A 12,885-nucleotide genomic window follows, 5' to 3' on the forward strand; every position below is an offset into this window, starting at 1 on the left:
AACAAAGCCCACTTACACTCCTATTATGTGGAAGATCACGGAGAGGCATTGGAGGACTCATTCCGAGCTTTGAGATCATAAATGTCACAACTATAGTAAAGGATCTCCAATCCCACACCCTCCGATCCCCGCCGCAGTGCATTATTGATGGCGTCCGAAATGATTAGACAGGGGTTACCATCAGGAAAAAGGGCTCGGAAATACCGACAGGAGGATCCGAAAGCAGTAAGGCTTAAGGAAGTCAAGACAGATAGGGCCTTGGCTACATTACCTACGGTGGCAGACCGAAAGGAAAGAAAGCTGAAGCGAAGAAGAAGATGCTGCGGCGGGTGGGTGGAAAGAAATCACTGGTGAAAACAAGCTCCAAGAAGGACTGTACGTCACGTCAATCAGCCACCAAACCTTCGTAAAAGCAGGTCCAATCCAACCTGGAGCAGAATTCGGGCAATTACGGATATCAGTTATTGAGATACTGAAGTCCCGTCGAACACTTCTACAGAGTGGATCCCCATCTTCAACCAGGGGAGTACAGCCCTGCAGAACTGGAGTTCTTTTGATTTACCAGATATCATCATGTTAATGATCTTTGTTCAGGATTGTGTAGTTCTACTTTTCTTTTGATTCCCCGGCCACTGAAAAATCGGGGAAAGCGGGAGGGAAGCTCTGTTAAGGAAAATGAATAATGGCCTTCTTGTCATTTATGTGCATTTTGGAAGTAACTGTCGAAATTTGTTTGTTTAATTCATGCAGAATAAAGAAATAACAACACCAGAACCCTCGCCAAAGTAATTGACTTAACTTTGAAAATCTAATCCATGAAACCGAAGTTGAAGATCAAGAAAATAAACTTGTCCCCTGAAATGGAAAGAATGTTAAGTCCGATGACAAAACCAACCTTGACCAGTTAGTAGCGATCCCACCGTCATGATTAATCTTGGAACTGAGGAAGAGCCCAAGCAGTTGTGAAATCGGAGGAGAGCACTTACTAAAGGGTGAGGAAAAGACAAAAGGATTGATTACTAAGGGGAAGGGAATTACCGGAGACGTGTGTGCCTGGTCGTACCAAGACATGCCCAGGTTTAGATACAGATTAGTAACCCACAAGATCCCACTGCCACCCAGATTCAAAGCAGTAAAGCAGAAACTGAGGAGGTGAGGAGAAGAGAATGCGGCCGGAGATGTATCAAGATAAAGGAGGGAGTACAGAAACAAGCTTGGAAGGCAGGATTACTTGGAGGTGTAGCCCAGTACCCTGACTGGAGGCAACGTTGTCCACTAATCAGACGAATGGTAAAGTACGAGTTTGTTGTCGACTACCGGGATTCAAATAAAGCAAGCCCCTAAGGACAAAAATTCCCTCTCCACACATTGATTGTGTTGGTGGACAATACTGAGGGCATGCTTATTTCATCATGGAGATTCTCCTGATACACCAGAGTAGGGATGGCACCTGAGGACAAGGAAAAAAAACGACTTTCATCAATTATGGGGGACTTTCTGCTATAAAAGTCATGCCATTGACTCTAAAAAAATGCCGAGCCACTACCAGAGGGCTATGGTAAACACTTTTTCAGGACTTATGCACAAGGAGGTGGAGTTGAGTGGGTTTAGGTTGATGGTCGACGACAGATCGTTAGTCGCGAAATGAGAAAAGACCATGCCCCGTGAAACTTGGAAAAAATTGTTCAGATCTCCGGAAGTGCAATTGAAGTTATATCCCGAAAATGTCTTCGTGCTACGTCCGGGAAAGCTATTGGGTTTATAGGAAGTGAGAAACGGATTGAGGTAGATCTGACAATGTCAAAGCATTCGGAGATGCCTAGACCAAAAGTCTGCAAGGAATTGGCGAGTTTCTTAGTATGCTCACTACAATTGCTTTCGGTTCTATCTCAATTCCCACCACCTGCTAACCCAGCTCAAGCTGGCTGAGAAAGAACAACCCCAACCCAGAAAAGTGGAACAAAGTGTCAATTGTCCTTTGAAAATAACGGAGTACCTTTTGAACCCCCAGTAACAGTGCCACCAGTAACCCGGAAGGCCTTTAATCTTGTACTTGGCGATTTCAGAAAACTCCATGGGTTGCGTATTGGGCCAGCATGATGAGACCGGGAGGAAAGAAAGGGCCATTTATTACCTTAGTAAGAAGTTCACAGATTATGAGTCTAAGTACTCTGATCTGGAAAAAACATGTTGCGCTTTGGTATGGACGGTCAGTAGGCTGAGACAATACACCTTGTATTACTCCACCTGGCTGATCTCCAAAATGGACCCAATAAAGTACGTGTTTGAAAAGCCCGTAGTAACTGGACGAGTAGCACGATGGCAGATGTTGTTGACGGAATATGATATTTCTTATGTCACCAGGAAGCTATCAAAGGTAGTGTCATTGCCGAATACCTAGCTGAAAGAGCCGTGGAGGATTACCAACCTATGGAGTTCGAATCCCAGACCAGAATATAAACTCCCTAACCCAAGAGGAAGAAGACTTCGAAGAATGGAGGATGTTGTTCGATGGGGCAGTCAATGTTTGGGGACGTGGGATAGGCGCAGTGCTCATGTCACCAGATGGGAAACATTATCCGGTGGTAGCTAAGCTCATCTTCCCTTGTACTAACAACATAGCCGAATACGAGGCATGTATATTGGGTTTGCAGACCGCTTTAGATCGGGGTGTCAAGCGACTAATAGTAAGAGGAGACTCGGCCTTAGTCATTCACCAGCTAACCGGAGAATGGGAAACTCGCGATTCCAAGTTAGTACCGTATCGAGAGTACATTCAAAAGATAATAGAAGAGTTTGACAGTATCAGTTTCTCTCACACACCAAGAGAAAACAATGTAATGTCTGATGCACTAGCCACACTGGCAGCTTTATTCAAGGTAGAAGAAGGGGTGAAGATCGAAGCTATTCATATCAGAGTACAACCCGAACCTGCCTACTGCACGGTGATAGAGGAGGTTGACGGAAAACCGTGGTTTTATGATATCAAAACCTACATCCAGAAAAATGAGTATCCTGAAGGGGCATCCAATAATGATCGGAGGACTATTAGAAGGTTGGCCATGGGTTTCTTCTTAGATGGTGAAGTTTTGTACAAAAGAAATCATGACATGACCCTCCTACGGTGTGTAGAGGCACAGGAAGCCCAACAAGTCACGCGTGAGGTTCACGAGGGAGTCTGCGGTACCCACGCTGGAGGCCACTCATTGGCACGAAAAATACTTAGGAGTGGGTATTATTGGATGACCATGGAGAGAGATTGCATTGACTACGCCCGAAAGTGCCATAAGTGCCAAGTTTACGGTGATCGGATCCAAGTCCCACCAGCCCCACTTCATGTTCTCTCCGCACCTTGGCCCTTTTCAGCCTGGGGCATGGATGTGATCGGGCCAATAAGCCCAAAAGCCAGTAACGGACACCGTTTCATCTTTGTGGCAATCGATTATTTCACTAAATGGGTAGAAGCCGCCTCGTATTCCAGTATCACACAGAATGTAGTGAGTCGTTTCGTCAAAAGAGAGTTGATCTGCCGGTACGGAGTTCCTGAGAGAATAATCACGGATAATGCCAAGAACCTGAACAACGCAGTAATGACCAAGCTATGCAATCAGTTCAAGGTTAAGCATCACAATTCAACGCCTTATAGACCACAGATGAATGGCGCGGTGGAAGCAGCCAACAAAACATTAAGAACATTTTGGAGAAGATGACAGAAACTTACAGAGATTGGCATGACAAGCTTCCCTTCGCCCTAATGGCTTACAGGACTACGACTAGAACCTCCACGGGCGCTACTCCCTTCTCTTTGGTGTACGGAATGGAGGCAGTGGTCCCTGTAGAAGTTGAGATCCCATCTCTAAGAGTTCTAAAAGAAGTAGAGTTGGCTGAGGCAGAGTGGGTACAATCCCGATATGACCAGTTAAACTTGATTGAGGAGAAAAGGATGGCCGCCATGGCCCATGGACAACTATACCAAAGAAGGATGATGAGAGCGTTTAACCGAAAAGTGCGGCCCCGACAGTTTCAGGAGGGGGACCTAGTGCTGAAAAAGATTTTACCGATTCATACAGACCCTCGTGGCAAGTGGACACCAAACTATGAAGGGCCTTACGTTGTAAAGAAGGCGTTCTCAGGAGGTGCCCTGCTGTTAGCAAATATGGACGGAACTGACCTATTGCACCCTGTTAACTCTGATGCTGTAAAGAAATATTATGCCTAATGGTTGTATACATCTCCAAAAGAAATTAATGAAAGGATCACAGTGTTATTTCATAGGTTCCCTCTTTGCTCATTGTTTCGATTAGATGACGGAGGGCCATTTTTGGACCACCAGCTCCCTTAAAGAACCTAATGTTTTTAATCACTTGATGAACCTTTTTGAGCTTTGAAATCAAAACCATCTTCTTTGAAAAAGTCATTTCCCAAAATTTAAACCGGGTTGGGATTTTCAAGGGTCAGACAAATCATGCGAGACAACAATGGGCTATCAAAATGATGGCAGGCCATTTTTCTGCTACCCAAAAGAAATTCAAAGAAGAAATCTCTTGCAAGCCCTTTTGAGCCTGAAAAATTCATTTATTGATTAACCCGTCAAAGGATCACACCACACACTGGGGCAGTTTAAAAGAAATCAGTCCCAAATGAAGTTCAAACAAAAATGACAAAATCCCTTCATGAAAGAGAAAAACAAAAGGGAGCAGTAAAAGCACATGGAAAGAGAAAGAAGAAAAGAGAAAGAAAATAAAGGACATACTACGCATGTGATCCTTGACCAAATTACTCTTAATGAAAATTATGATTTTGAGCCTTATTTAACCTTTTTCTTCTTTAACCTATAACCCCCCAGCCTACATTACGGTCCAAATGAAGTCCTGACCAGATTGGTATACGTTGTTGTCTCTAATGATTTGTCAGACTCAATGACGAGTCTGAACTACGTAATGACCTGATCCTGAAAAGGTACGTAGGCAGCTTGTTCAAAAGGACGAGTTCGGTCAAACTCTCGCAAAAATGTCTCGCCCCAAACTGGGGCAGGATTTGTTGCCATGGGATGGGTTTTTGAGCCTTGGTTTCCTTATTCTTCTGAAAACCTAAATCCCTAAGCCTACGTTTCGTCCCGAGTCTTAAAGACCATCCAGAGATCGAAATGTGAAGCAAAGTACCAAAATAAACCTTGAGCAAACAATGGACCTAAAGGCACTATTCAACCTTACAGTACCAAAAGGGCCAGTCTCCTTCTAGTTGAAACAGGGGCAGTTTTCGCGAAAACAAGAGGTTTTAGTTTTCACAAATTAATGTCGATACCTTTTAAAACAAGGGATGCTGTTGTAAAACTTATCTTTTTCCTGAATAAATTTTGAATGTAACAGAACAACTATTTCGCACAAATTGACGTCCTGATTCAGCACATTAAAGACATAAATGCATGATTATTCTCATTATTAGTGATTCCCCGTTTATTGAGGTCAAAAATCAGGAACCTAATACACCAGGAGGGTGTTCAGGCACCAATGGGGAGCCTAAAGCATGTCAAACATCGGTAATGAAGGAATGTTGGGTCAGATTCGGCGTACTCCTTCGAGGTTTGGGAATCTGTGGAAGCGTCAGTGATTAACTACCAAGTTAGATCTTAAACAATCCCTAAGTTTGGAAGATCATGGAAAGTATTGACAGCCAGACACTGGGGCAGAAATTGAGCATCTTTGGATTTTGAAAGCGCTGACAGAACAAAGGTTGAGTATCTTCGGAAAAAGTACTGACAGTCAGACACTGGGGCAGATTTTGAGTGCCTGTAGAAATTTGAAAATGGTCAGACCCGTGACGAGAAAAGCACTGGGCCAGATTTCGAAACCCTTTTGGAATCCGAAACGCGGTAAAGACTAATAGTGTATGGATGAAACCAGGGCAGTTGTTGAGTTCCATTTAAGGCGAAGTCGGGTACCATCGTGCCATACTAGAACCTAAAAGTGTGGCCAAGATCCGGGATCGAGAAGAAGGGCCATGCATCCTCATACATTTCATGCATGCACTTCATGCATCCTCATGCATTTAGTGAAAGGCATTCCCATTATAGGAAGCAGCATACAGACATATTATGTAACAGGCATCATGTATATATAACAACATGCCCCTGCATTCAAGCATCGCAATTTAGTAACACGCATACATATAGCAGTAGAGCACCATTCATTCATACTTGCCTGATTGAATAAATTCTTGATTAATCCTGTTACATCCATAGCCAATCAACGTAGGGGTTTGGTCGTTGTACCCTCGGGACCCAAATTTTTACATCCATAACAAGCCATTCAGAGGATATTACAACCCGGTTCAGTGTACCAGCAACACTATTGTCCTCAGTAATAAAAATAAAAAAATAAAAAAATGGGAAAGAGAAAACACTCAGATTTTATTAATTGCCCTCACTTATGGCGGAGGAATACCGTGGTTACAGTCATGGTCCTGGGAGATTACAACCAGAACTCTCCCAAAACCCACAAAAAAAAAAAAAAAAAAAAAAAAAAAAAACAACAAAAACAAAAACAAAACAAAACAAAAAATGATCTTTTCCAGGTCACGTACAGACGGATTTTCATTTCAGGCTGAAGAACGAGAAGTCGGACCTTTTCCATACGCCATGATTTTGAGCCGTTTTTGCTCCCGCTGGATGTCCTCCCGGCTTTTCTCTAACTCAGCTATTCTAGGCCCAAGGTCGTTGGAGTAAACTGCTACCATTTTTCTCAAATCATCAACCTCCCGTTTTAACATATTATTTTCTTGCCTTAACTCCCTCGTTTTCTGCTGTTCCTCTTGGTATTTCGTCCGTAAGATGTAGGTTTCATTCCCAAGGAGGGTCACAGTCTCGTTCTGTCTCTGCAGACGACGGGCTAGGTGAGATGTTGAGGACATCGCCTGGGCACTGTGATAGAGTGCCTGGTTGGCTATGCCGGGATCAGACATCGAGGCCAGTACTGTCTCATTCCTCAGCATTTCTTTTTGGAACTGAGGAGAGAGTTGGAAGGAGCCGAGAGCATTAGAACAGAATGGCACCTCTGGTACCACATTCAAATCAGGAACCCGCTTGGAAGATGAGGCCCCAGCCATGAGAAACGTTTAGGAGTGTTGAGAGATTTGAGATGGTCAAGGTACGGTTTCTCGTAACAGAGGATGGCCAAAGATGGGTTACAATTGCACGTGGAGTTTGCTGTTGGTGTTTAAGTGTGAGAGGAAGTCCGTTTAAATAGGATAAAAAGGATTGCCATGCTAAGTGTGTGTCTGACAGAAAGACGAAAGAGGCGACGTGCATCGAGAAGCCCCCAAAATTTGTGAGCGAGGTAAGCTATGGGAGTTGTGCAGTCCCCTCAGTGGAGGATTATGTTCACAAGGCGGCGAAAAATAATCCCGAGGCGGATTTTGAAAGATGTGGAGCAGTCATAATACCTAAAGTCGAGGAAAAGAAAGAGAAAAAGAAGAAGGTGGGGGCGCATTTATTCTTGGGGCCTGTTTTTCTTTTTTTAAAAAGGAACCCGAAGCCTGTTTGTTTTGCACAAAGCCCAACTATTTAAATAAGCTTGGGACCTCTTTTGGGCCGACCCGATTTTGAAACTCAATCCAAGCCTAACCATTTTAAAAGACACGGGCTTTTGTTTTTCGAAAAGTGGGCCGGCTTATTTTAAAAATGACTTGGGACCTCTTTTGGGCCGACCCGGTTTTAAAAATTCAAGCCCAACCATTTTAAAAGACACGGGCTTTTGTTTTTCGAAAAGTGGGCCGGCTTATTTTAAAAATGACTTGGGACCTCTTTTGGGCCGACCCGATTTTAAAACTCAATTCAAGCCCAACCATTTTAAAAGACACGGGCTTTTGTTTTTCGAAAAGTGGGCCGGCTTATTTTAAAAATGACTTGGGACCTCTTTTGGGCCGACCCGATTTTAAAACTCAATTCAAGCCCAACCATTTTAAAAGACACGGGCTTTTGTTTTTCGAAAAGTGGGCCGGCTTATTTTAAAAATGACTTGGGACCTGTTTTGGGCCAGCCTGTTTTAAATAACCTGGGCTCTGTTTCTTTCTGAATTGGGCCGGCCCAGTTTTAAAACTCCATCCAAGACTAACCGTTTAATTAGACACGGGCTTTATTTTTTAAAAGGAAAAGTGGGCCGGCCTGCTTTAAAAATGACTTGGGCCCTGTTTCTTTCTGAATTGGGCCGGCCCATTTTTAAAAAATCAAAGCCCATTTTTTTTGAAAAGCAAACTCGGGCCCAATTCCATCCCAAAGACCGCACGTGACCTGAACACGTGATAGAGCCCATGTGGCTCGCCCGTGACCCCCCGAGTTCACTCAACTCACTCAACTCGAAGATGAGTTGACTCATCCTCGACCTCACCACCCCAACTGAAACCCTAAACCTAACTTCCTAACCCGAAATACCTCAAGCCCTAAATTTCCAACAAATCAGTAATAAAGCATACACAACATTGAGATATATATATATATATATATATATATAAAGGGAAGGAAGAAAGAACTTATCTCCTTTGGGAGTTCGGAAGAACTCCCCTTGCATCTGTGCGGATCTTCCTTACCGGGCCACTCCCGGTGACCATCATTTGTCTGGGCTTCACCAGATCTCTCCAGATCTGACCGTGAGAATAGAATAGGAGGCCAATCGGAGCTGGATCACTTCTAAAGGTGTTGGGATCTTAAGTTTGCCAAGATCTAAGGTCTCTGAAGAACGGTATATAGAGAGAGAGAGCTTGGAGATAGGCAAGAGTAGAAAAGAAATCACGGAGGGGCTAGGGTTTTGAGTTTGCAGCAAATAAGCCTAGAGAACAGAGATTGAAAGGGGAGAACAGAGAGGGTGAAAGGAGAGAGAAGAGAGAAGAGAGAAAGAGAGGGCGTTCGAGAGAATGAAATGCAGTAAAATGAACAGAACTAAAAATTTGGTTTAAATATCCAATGCCTCGGAGCCACGAGATTCAACCACGTGGCAACCCATCATCCGTCCGATCAAAAATTCTGCGTGGCCACCCTGATCACCGCACGATCTGTGTTTTCCAAGGACGGTCAGGATTGTGCCATGCCTTCATCCGGGTCACGTTTGACCAGCCAATCGGTCACCAACACGTGGCTCATTCTCCATCATGCATGCAAAAGTCTGCGTGGCCACCCTGATCACCGCACGATCTGTGTTTTCCAAGGACGGTCAAGATTGTGCCATGCCTTGATCCGGGTCACGTTTGACCAGCCAATCAATCACCAACACGTGGCTCATTCTCCCCCCACACAAGCAAAAGTCCGCGTGGCCACCCGGATCACCACACGATTTGTGTTTCCAAGGACGGTCTGGATTGTGCCATGCCTTGATCCCGGTCACATTTGACCAGCCACTCGGCCACTGACACGTGGCACCGGTCCTCAACCGCACGATTTGTGTTTTCCAAGGATAGCTTGGATTGGGCCACGTCCTTGATCCCGGTCACATTTGACCAGCCACTCGGCCACTGACACGTGGCACCGGTCCTCAACCGCACGATTTGTGTTTTCCAAGGATGGCTTGGATTGGGCCACGTCATTGATCCACATCCACATACACCAACCACTCAGTCACTGACACGTGACACCCCTGATCACCGCACGATCTGTGTTTTCCAAGGACGGTCAAGATTGTGCCATGCCTTGATCCGGGTCGCGTTTGACCAGCCAATCAGTCACCAACACGTGGCTCATTTTCCCCCCACACACAAAAAGTCTGCGTGGCCACCCTGATCACCGCACGATCTGTGTTTTCCAAGGATGGTCAGGATTATGCCACGCCTTGATCAAGGTCACATTTGACCAGCCCCTCAGTCACTAACACGTGGCACCCCTCCTCAACCATTCGATCTATGTTTTCCCAGGATGGACTAGATCATGCTAGGTCTTCAATTCGGGTCACCCTCCATCCTCCTACTTAGCACATGACTCTACTCAGAACACGACATGTGGTCAGTTGTATGGCCTGGCTAAAATAGGTGTCTTTTATCTTTATAGGCCTGTTGCTATAAATAACGTAGGAGAGTTCCTACTGTTACCCCAAAGCAACAAGACCTATAAAGAGGGGCAGCTGTCGACACCCCAATTTTAACCAGGCCTTTCCGAGGAGACCTCATGTCAAAACCTTTCCACATGGTTTGTGGACCCCACTTCTCCTGGTACGCTAGCTCGGATTCCTACATCCGATGCACGTTACCTCTTTTGGCATGCTTGTGCCTGCTAGCTCGGGTCCCTATAACCCTTAAATGGCTTGTGGACCCCACACATCTTTTTAGGTCCCACATAGCTTGTGGGCCCCACATATCTCAAATTGGGCCCCACACGGTTTGTGGACCCCACTTCTCCTGGTACGCTAGCTTGGATTCCTACATCCGATGCACGTTACCCTCTTTGGTACGCTAGCTCGGATTCCTACATCCGGTGCACGTTACCCCCTCTGGTACGCTAGCTCGGATTCCTACATCCGATGCACGTTACCTGCTCTGGTACGCTAGCTCGGATTCCTACATCCGATGCACGTTACCTCTTTTGGCATGCTTGTGTCTACTGGCTCGGGTTCCTATAACCCTTAAATGGCTTGTGGACCCCACACATCTTTTTAGGTCCCACATGGCTTGTGGGCCCCACATATCTCAAATTGGGCCCCACACGGTTTGTGGACCCCACTTCTCCTGGTACCCTAGCTTGGATTCCTACATCCGATGCACGTTACCCTCTTTGGTACGCTAGCTCGGATTCCTACATCCGGTGCACGTTACCCCCTCTGGTACGCTAGCTCGGATTCCTACATCCGATGCACGTTACCTGCTCTGGTACGCTAGCTCGGATTCCTACATCCGATGCACGTTACCTCTTTCGGCATGCTTGTGTCTACTGGCTCGGGTTCCTATATCCCTTAAATGGCTTGTGGACCCCACACATCTTTTTAGGTCCCACATGGCTTGTGGGCCCCACATATCTCAAATTGGGCCCCACACGGTTTGTGGACCCCACTTCTCCTGGTACCCTAGCTTGGATTCCTACATCCGATGCACGTTACCCTCTTTGGTACGCTAGCTCGGATTCCTACATCCGGTGCACGTTACCCCCTCTGGTACGCTAGCTCGGATTCCTACATCCGATGCACGTTACCTGCTCTGGTACGCTAGCTCGGATTCCTACATCCGATGCACGTTACCTCTTTCGGCATGCTTGTGTCTACTGGCTCGGGTTCCTATATCCCTTAAATGGCTTGTGGACCCCACACATCTTTTTAGGTCCCACATGGCTTGTGGGCCCCACATATCTCAAATTGGGCCCCACACGGTTTGTGGACCCCACTTCTCCTGGTACGCTAGCTTGGATTCCTACATCCGATGCACGTTACCCTCTTTGGTACGCTAGCTCGGATTCCTACATCCGGTGCACGTTACCCCCTCTGGTGCGCTAGCTCGGATTCCTACATCCGATGCACGTTACCTGCTCTGGTACGTTAGCTCGGATTCCTACATCCGATGCACGTTACCTCTTTTGGCATGCTTGTGTCTACTGGCTCGGGTTCCTATAACCCTTAAATGGCTTGTGGACCCCACACATCTTTTTAGGTCCCACATGGCTTGTGGGCCCCACATATCTCAATTGGGCCCCACACGGTTTGTGGGCCCCACTTCTCCTGGTACGCTAGCTCGGATTCCTACATCCGGTGCACGTTACCCCCTCTGGTATGCTAGTTCGGATCCACATATCCGGTGCCTTGCTAGCTCGGGCTTTTGTAACCCTCAAACGGCTTGTGGACCCCACATGGCGCGTGGGACCCACACATCTCCGATGGGCTCCACACAGCTTCTAGAACCCTCATGTTATTATTATTATTATTATTATTATTATTATTATTATTATTATTATTATTATTTATTTATTTATTTATTTTAATTTGTCAAATGCAAGCATACTTTGTTCCCCCATCATCACTCACCACATGTCATGTTTCTTCCCTTTACCAATCTTCCCATACTATATTCCCTTCATAATTCTTCATCCCATACTTTGTTCCCCCATCATCACTCACTACATGTCATGTTTCTTCCCTTTACCAATCTTCCCATACTATATTCCCTTCATAATTCTTCATCCCATACTTTGTTCCCCCATCATCACTCACCACATGTCATGTTTCTTCCCTTTACCAATCTTCCCATACTATATTCCCTTCATAATTCTTCATCCCATACTTTGTCCCCCCATCATCACTCACCACATGTCATGTTTCCTCCCTTTATCAATCTTCCCATGCTATATTCTCTTCATTATTCTTTATCCCATACTTTGTTCCCTCCATCATCACTCACCACATGTCATGTTTCTTCCCTTTACCAATCTTCCCATACTATATTCCCTTCATTATTCTTCATCCCATACTTTGTTCCCTCCATCATCACTCACCACATGTCATGTTTTCTCCTTTTATCATTCTTCCCATGCTAATTTCCCTTCATCATTCTTCCTCCCATACTTGGTTCCCCCCATCATAACTCCCCTATGTCTTCTTTCCTATGCTTGCCCCAAGCTAAGCCTATAAATAGCCCTCTCATTTCAAGCACAAGGAAGGAGCTCTTAGTGGTGGTAAGGAGAAGATTTCAAATATTGAAGTTTTCTATCACGAGTTTGTGAAGTTAGTCTTTTTTTTTTTGAGTAAAAATCAAGAGGTCGACTAATCCCGTTTCCTATCGGTGTTGAGTCACCCCATTTGAAGAAGGCACCCCGTAGTGCCTCAAATCAGAGCTCAAGAACAACTCTCGGGAAGACGTTGTAGAGCGGCCCTAGTAGACTCATCAACAGGAAAAGAAGACCGGAGCAGAGGAAAACGAAAGAAG

The sequence above is a fragment of the Malania oleifera genome, chromosome 5 (assembly GCF_029873635.1).
Source record: "Malania oleifera isolate guangnan ecotype guangnan chromosome 5, ASM2987363v1, whole genome shotgun sequence".
Taxonomy (NCBI): Eukaryota; Viridiplantae; Streptophyta; class Magnoliopsida; order Santalales; family Ximeniaceae; genus Malania; species Malania oleifera.